The sequence below is a fragment of the Asparagus officinalis genome, unplaced genomic scaffold, assembly GCF_001876935.1.
Source record: "Asparagus officinalis unplaced genomic scaffold, Aspof.V1 AsparagusV1_Un419, whole genome shotgun sequence".
Taxonomy (NCBI): Eukaryota; Viridiplantae; Streptophyta; class Magnoliopsida; order Asparagales; family Asparagaceae; genus Asparagus; species Asparagus officinalis.
Genome location: NW_017972684.1, coordinates 35,858 through 44,366, shown reverse-complemented (window position 1 = coordinate 44,366; position 8,509 = coordinate 35,858).

Below are 8,509 nucleotides of genomic sequence, written 5' to 3'. Positions count from 1 at the left end.
ATGCATCAGCATTTTCTTCCGTAGGCGAGGATGAGCCCATGGATCATAGCGACGGCGATGATGATATGAATGATGAGGGTGACCAAGGTGGGGGTGATGATGATATGAATGATGATGGAGACCAAGGTGGAGGTGATGACAACTTGGGTGATGACAGCGATGATCCAGAAGACTGGTATATCCCACCATCATCCTTTTCCGACAAAGCGTCAGCCTACATTCCCCTACCTCTCGCTGGTAAGTGCCGTTTGTTTCAGCTCCATTAATCTTTTCTCTGTATTTAAATAGATTTCTCATACAGATCCTATGATACATGAAGCGAGTACTGTCACTCCTCCTTCGACGCAACAGCTTATACCACCACCAGCTCAGGTGTCAGAGCCACCTCGTTTGGAGACCTCCACAACGGCTCTTCCACCGACGACTTTACTGACAATTTCTCTAGCCTCTACCGAAGTGGTAGACGTTCCAAGGTCATCTCAAATGGGGGAACTGATGGCTATGCAATCGAGCCCATCTCAGCTGGATATTGGCACTCCTTCTCAAGCTACTACACCGAAATCGCCTGCTAGTCTTTTACTTGGCTTTGCATCTTCAGAAGTTTCTGTACCGTCGCCTATTGCTGTTTCGAGCCCCGCAGACGTACCAGATTTTGTCAAGATTTCCCTTGACTACTTGAGAGGGCTTACCAAGAAAATAATTGAGGTTGTGCTAGCCGGACGAGATACTTTTGATACCTTCAAACCCATGCTCACGAATAGTTTGAACAACCTCAAGCTTGTAGGTGACGTCGACGTCGTTCAGCGCTGCTCTGAAGCTATCTCACGTCTAGAGGGACAACTCAGATTCTTGGAGGCTTTGGGTCGCGCTGATATCCAAGCGCAGATTGCATCTACTTTTGAGGATATTCGAGCCGAAGAACTCAATAAGTATGAAGCCGCTCGACGTCATATAGCTGAGGAAGAGGTTGAGGTTGAACAACTGCAACAGCTGCACGCTCAAAAACAAGCTGAGCTGACACTTTCGAATACTTCTCTGGAGAATTTGCGAGAGAAGATTGCTGCCGCTGAAGTGGAGCTGACTAGGATGAAGGCTCAATTCAAACGAGAAGAATCTATTGTCACTGAGCTCAATGTCAAAAGTGCTGCTTCCCTGGTGAATTACCGTGCCAAGGCTGGTGCTCTGGAAGAGGCTAAGAAGGAGGTATCTGCCATGCTGTCTAGTGAGGACGAGCTTCGGAAACGGGCCGAGATGCTGGTTCGGGCCGACCATGAAGAAAAACTTTCTGCCATTAAGTCTCAGCTAACTTCATTTAATCTGATGAATTGATGAGCCTGTTTTTGTATCGTTCTTTTGGTAGGAACAACACTTATCTTAGGTCACCTTGTTTACCTTTAAATAAAGGTAGTGCTGCCATTTGGCTTTTTATTATGTTTTGACATGGAACAATGAAATACCAGTTTGATATTGCGACAACAACTATTTATTCCTCTTGTATTATGCTTTTGTCTTAAATACTAGAAGAATCCTGTAAGTGCCAGGAATGTAATATTACCGTGGCACACTTCGTGGTCTTGTCACTCTACTATTAAGAGTCGACAAGTGGAAGATGTTGTGATTGGTGCAAATTTGAGGACTTATCGCTCTATTCACGAGAGTCGATAAGGCAGAAGTGTCGCGTTTGGAGCAACTTTGAGGACCTATCGCTCTATCGACGAGAGTCGATAAATTAGAATTGTTGCGTTTGGAGCAACTTTGAGGACTTATCGCTCTATTGACGAGAGTCGATAAGGCAGAAGTGTTGCGATCGGAGCAACTTTGAGGACCTATCGCTCTATTGATGAGAGTCGATAAGTTAGAAGTGTTGCGTTTGGAGCAACTTTGAGGACTTATCGCTCTATTGACGAGAGTCGATAAGGCAGAAGTGTTGCGATCGGAGCAACTTTGAGGAAGGTAGGGTTCAAATTCTGTGGAAAATGAAACTCATCTCAAGCAGCACATTTTCCAAAAATCTGATTTTAGGAATAGGGGTACCCCCTGCGTTCATGCTCTTGAATTGGGTTGCGTATTTTAAAAAAAAAACGCATCTCTAAACCATTGCGTTTGGTCTGCCTTTATGGACGCAGGGTCTTGTCCCGCGTCTAATAGGAAGTTGAAGCGGCTGTAATGATGACGAAGAGACCTCCTTTGGGCGGGAGTCTTGGAACTCTATACTACCCACAGTAACTATATATATAAATAGCCTTGATTGGTCTTGTCAAGGACCTTAATCGCTTAGGCTTCCTTCTTGAAATTAGAAACGAGTTTCTTCTCGTTAATTCCAAAAACTGTTCAGCGGTTCCGTTTCATCTTCCAGCGATGGCCCCCAAGAGATCTCGCTCGAGCGATGACGACCATCTGGTGCACCCTACCCCGCCGTCAGAGGAGGTTTTCGGGTCTTCTTCCGGGCCGACGTTGACGCCTCCCCCGCCTGGTCTTCGAGGTAAGTCTCGCTGTCTTAAGCATTTTTCTTTGATTGATTTTCTTGAAATTCCTTAGATGAGTTCTGGTTGACGATGACGAATATAATTTGTCTCTTCAATCTTGTATGTGAAAAGAATTTCAATGTTTCTTGATGAAAACTGTTCATCTTCTTGACTTTGGATCTTGAAAGAACTTTCTGTGTCCATTGTTGTAAACAAGAATCAGACCCTCCTGTTGAACACACGGAAAAGTTCCTGTGTTTATTGATAAGAACTGCTTAGAATTTGAATGTAAAGCAGAACTTTTTGTGTTTGATGATAAGACAAAGGGTCGATCCCTTAATCTTGGACGCAAGTCCAGATTCCTTGCGTTCAAATTGATTTTGACGCAGGCCTGAACTCCTGTGTTCGATTTCAGTTGCCCAAAAGATTTACTGGGGGCTTCTGCTGCTGAGCCCATTGTCGTATCTGACGATGAAGGAGAAGGAGTGCTCCAAGAGGACGCCCCTCTGATTACACCCCTTGCTATGGTCCCTCCTAGTAAAGTTTTTACCCCAGACTTTGAGAGTGTGCACTTCCTCACAGAGCTCTTGGAGAACATGGTGAAGCAATCATACCTCATCTATGAACAAGGATGGGCCCCATTCTCAGATTTTCAGGATTCATTCTTTGATGTGATGGACTTGCTGGAATGCCTCAATCGCAGCTGGACTGACCACTGCGCCAAGAAGGTTCACTTGTTCAGACATACTGTGGAAACCCTAGAAAAGCTGCAGAGTACTGACTTGAAGCCTGAGATAAGGGAGGCTCTTCAGGCTTTGCGATCAGAAGCTGGGGCTGCTGCTGTCACTGATGAAGAATTAAGGGGGAGAGCTGAAGCAGAGATCCGAGCCAAGCCTTCGGGAACCCCCTTTTTTTATTAAGTAAATTTTTAGTCTGTAATAACTTTTTGGTACTTCCTCAAACACTTATTATCTGCATGAAATGAACTGCTGCTATTTTTTTTCTTGCATTTCTCTGTGTTTGTTTGGGATATTGCAGTCTTGTTGTGATGTTGGAATTTCTGCAAATTATTCCTTTGTGTTCATATGATCTGAACGCAGGCCCATTGAGGACATCTTCTGGAAGTTGAAGTGATCATGTTGCGCGTTTGTTGGTGCGAACGCAGTGTCAGGTTCTGCAGCTGTAGAACTTGAACGCAGCTGTAGACTTGTTTTGAACGCAGCCATAGACTTGTTTTGAACGCAGCCATAGGTCTTGCGTTCAGGAGGACTGAACGCAGTCAAAGGACTTGCGTTCAAGAGGACTGAACGCAGTCAGGTCTTGCAGTCGTGGGACTTGAAACGCCGCTGTAGACTTGTTTTGAACGCAGCCATAGGACTTGCGTTCAAGAGGACTGAACGCAGTCAAAGGACTTGCGTTCAAGAAGACCGGACGCAGTAAAAAATAAGACTTTTTCACCAAACAGATTATGCTGATAGTTATCTGAAAGACTTTGGAAAATTCTTTTATTATAATGATTCTCAATAACTTAAATCGTCAGAGGTGTAATGTTAACTTGACGACATACAAAGTAGGAGAACTTCTTTACTCAAACGAACATTTGATAAGCAACCCCTAGCTAAACTCAAGAGACTTGCAGCTTACGGGTAATATTTCTTAAGAAACTTCCCATTAATTGGCATCATAAGTCTGTCGCCTTTCTTATTGATGAGACGGTAAGCTCCGTTGGAATAGACTGTCTCAACGACAAAAGGCCCTTCCCATTTAGGGTTAAACTTCCCTTTAGTTTTGTGAGTCATCACCATGGGTCGTCGATTGACCAAAACCAGATCGCCCTTCTTGAAAATCCGCTCCTTAACCTTTTTGTTGTAGGCTTTGGAAATACGAGCTTGATATAGTTCAATCTGTTGTTGAGCTTGGAGTCTCTTGTCGTCTAAAGCTTCGAGTTCCTGCAAGCGTCGTTGGTGTTTCTCTTTGTCTGTCAGTCCAGTTGTGACCGCGACTCTCAAAGACGGGATCTGAATCTCAAGTGGTAATACAGCTTCACAGCCGTATACTAAGGAGAATGGCGTAGCTCTGGTAGAGGTCCTCACTGTTGTTCGGTAGGCCCACAAACACTCGCCAAGTCTTTCATCCCAATCACGTCGGCTTTTGGAAACAAATTTTTTGAGAAGCTTTACTATAGTTTTGTTGAAAGCTTCCGCAAGACCATTTGCTGGTGGGTAATACGCCGTAGATGCAACACTTTGGATGCAAAATTTATCACAGAATCTCTGAAATCCAAAGCTAACGAATTGTGTTCCGTTATCGTGAATTATTCATCTCGGGACTCCAAAGCGATAGACAACATGATGTTTAATGAACTTGATCACATTTGAAGTCTTGACTTCTTTCAACGGGATTGCTTCTGCCCATTTGGAGAAATAGTCGGTCACGGCCAGAATGAATCGGTATCCTTTGGAAGTTGGAGGAGAAATTGGTCCCACAATATCCATGCCCCACATCTCAAATGGCCAGGTTGCAGATGTAGGATGTAAATTTCCTGGCGCTTGATGGATAAAATTTCCATGAATTTGGCATGCGTGACAGCGTTTAGCATAGTCGACTGCGTCTGAAAACATCTTTGGCCAATAATAGCCAATTCGTCGAAGACGATCTCCTAATTTAGCTCCGGGCTGATGAGCCCCGCACATTCCGTCGTGAGCTTCCTTAAGGGCCTCCTTCGCTTCCTTTCGAGAGAGACATCGAAGCAAAACTCCGTCGTGTGATTTACGATATAGGGTTCGAGAAACCGCATCATAATAGAACTGGAGGGCCTTTCGTTTGATAGTGGCCGCTTCCTTAGGGTCATCAGGCAATATTCCGTATATGGCATAGTCGATATACGGGAATCGCCAATCTCTAGCTTCAAACTCCATCGAGGTTGTACAGACTTCCCCTGTCATCGTCTCATCGGAGCTTTCCTCCATAGGAATCTTGAAGCAGTATAACTCACGTCCTGTAACCGAGATTATAGTTTCAGCCTCGGGAGGTAACGCTAATGAAGTTGCCAGCGAGGCTAAAGCGTCTGCGTAAGCATTCTGAGTTCGTGGAATGTATCCGATAAAGAAACCTTTAAACTTCTCAGCTTGCTTTAGCACTGCGATATGATACGGGATAAGATCCTCCGTACTTCGTATTCCCCTCGGACTTGATTAACGATGAGCTGAGAGTCACCGTAAGCTTCGAGGTGCTGAACATTAAGTTCTTCGGCAAATTGCATTCCTAATAGTAGAGCATTATACTCGGCTACATTGTTGGTGCAGGGTTCGATTAGGGAGAACCCCCTTGGGATTACGTGACTGTTCGGAGAAACGAGTACGACCCCCACTCCTGCGGTGATTGCTCCGTGAGGGTTTGCTCTAGATGCACCGTCGAAGAATAATTTCCACACCTGTGTGGTTTCTTGAGTAACGCAAGTTTCAGCGACTTCATCGGGCAACTCTTCATACAACTTAGATGTCCCTGACACCGGGTGATCAGCTAAGAAATCCGCCAATGCTTGACCCTTGACTGCCTTTTGGGGCATAAACTGCATATCATATTGTGACAAGAGAATGGCCCACTTTGCGAGCCGGCAATTTAGAGATGATGGTTTCGTCATCAAAACTCTCAATGGATTCACCTTAGAGATGACATGAATTGTCTGTCTAACCAGGTAATGTCGCATCTTTTGAACTGCGAATACCAAGACGAGACATTCTTTTTCAACTGGATTGTATCGGTGTTCGGCTCCCATCATAGTCCTGCTTAGGTAATAGATGGCTTGCTCTTGACCTTGATCGTTGTTCTGGGCTAACAGAGCTCCGAGAGAATGTTCCATGGCTCTCACATATAACAGGAATGGTTTCCCTGATTTTGGGGCTACAAGAACTGGCGGTTGAGTAAGGTACTCCTTAATCTCCTCGAATGCTTTTTGACATTCTCTATCCCAGACAAAGGACACTCCTTTCTTCATGAGCTTGGAAAAAGGTTGACAACGTCCTGAGAGATTTGATATAAATCTACGAATATAGGCCAATCTCCCTTGCAAACCCCTGAGCTCTTTGAGATTCTTAGGCGGTGGCATGTCTTGGATAGCACGCACTTTTTCCGGGTCGAGAGAGATTCCCTTGGAGGTAACGATAAATCCCAGGAATTTTCCACTTGATACTCCGAGGAATGACTTTGTCGGGTTCATCTTCAATTGATGTGCTCGCATGATATCGAACATTGTCTTCAAATCTGTAAGATGATCACCTTTGTGTTGGCTTTTTACTGCTATATCGTCAACATAGCACTCGATCTTCTTACGTAGGTGATCGTGAAAGATGATATTCATTGTACGTTGATAAGTTGCACCCGCGTTTTTCAGGCCGAATAGCATCACTGTATAGCAATATACCCCCAGTGGTGTTCTAAAAGCGGTATGCTTTTCATCTTCTGGGTGCATCTTGATCTGATTGTACCCGGAGAATCCGTCCATGAAAGACATCCTTTCATATCCGCAGGTGTTGTCAATCATAACATCCACTCATCTTTTGGACAAGCTGCATTAAGGTCACGGAAGTCAATGCATATCCGGACTTTACCGTTCTTCTTGGGCACTGGGACGATGTTAGCCACCCAGTCGGGGTGTTGCTCTTCCCTAACGAAACCCGAATCTATGAGCTTTTTAACTTCTGACTCAATTGATTCCATGATCTCTGGACGAAACCGACGTTGTTGTTGTTTAACAGGTTTGGCATCCGGATCGATGTTGAGACGATGCATGGCCACTTTTGGATCAAAAGGCCAGGCATATCTTCGTAATTCCAGGCGAAGACATCTATATATTCTCGGATGAGAGATATAAGATCTTCTTTTTCGGATGATGATAAGTCTTCAGCTATGAAAATAGGCTTGGGGTTAGATTCATTTCCCATGTTGACCTGAATCACTTTATCTTCAGTGGGTGGTTCGCGTTGTTCGAAGCGCATATCCCACAGGATGTTAAGACGTTTGATCCAAGGATCATCGGTTGATTCGACTAACTCTTCGTCACCCCCTGCATCTTCATCTGGATGACTGGTCGAAACCATGTTCACAGTTAGGCTTTTAAAGAAAGGCCCAACACTGACGTCGGATTCGCAAGAAGATGTTCCGTAGGAATCGTCGTGACGCAGGTAGTTACTGATTTCGTTTTCCGAGGCTGACGGAGTCGTGACATAACCTACGCCTCTTCCGGTTTTTTGATAGTAATCCGGAGGTTTTCCTTCGGGAGTGAGAGACATTCGAATTGGTGTTCGCCTTCCTCTCCCGAAGTTTAAGCCCTGCTTTTCATTAAAGTTATATCCCATTCTTTTCATCAAATATATAGCATTGGGTTCATGGTAATGAAATTGAGGGACACCATCATCTTCTTCCGAGCTTCCTCGTCGGAGTGGTGTGGATTTAACTTTACCGAGACAGATTGGCTTTTGCCCTTTCTTTTTAGATGGGACTTCGAAGAAAGCCTTTTGTGCATCTTCTACTTCTTCATCGGAAGTGAAGGATGACTTAATTGGCAATGTGAGGCATGCCTCTGCACGCAATGTATGCCATGAGCTGGTACCTGTATTATGATTATTCTCTATTTGTCCAACTTTAAAAGATTCATCAGACAAGTACGCCAAAATAAAATCTTCATTAATGCACCACTCGCCCTCACTCGGTACATTATTATTGTTCTCGACTGGACCAATTACATTAAAGTTCAGCTCCCATGGGCAATTCCCTTCCGGGTCTGGTTCGACATCTGCCTCATTACCACTGTCAACATCTTCTTCCTCTTGCGACTCTGAGTAGAAGACTGAATCGGTGTGGAAGTTTTCCACTCCCTTGAAGGGGTATTTCTCCGCAATCAGGGTTCGAACTTCGTCTTCATCATTGACATACTTCATGACTTGATGCAATGTAGATGGGACAACACGATTTGCGTGAATCCATGGTCATCCTAATAACAGATTATAGGATGTGTCTGCATCTATAATGTAACAAGCCACTTC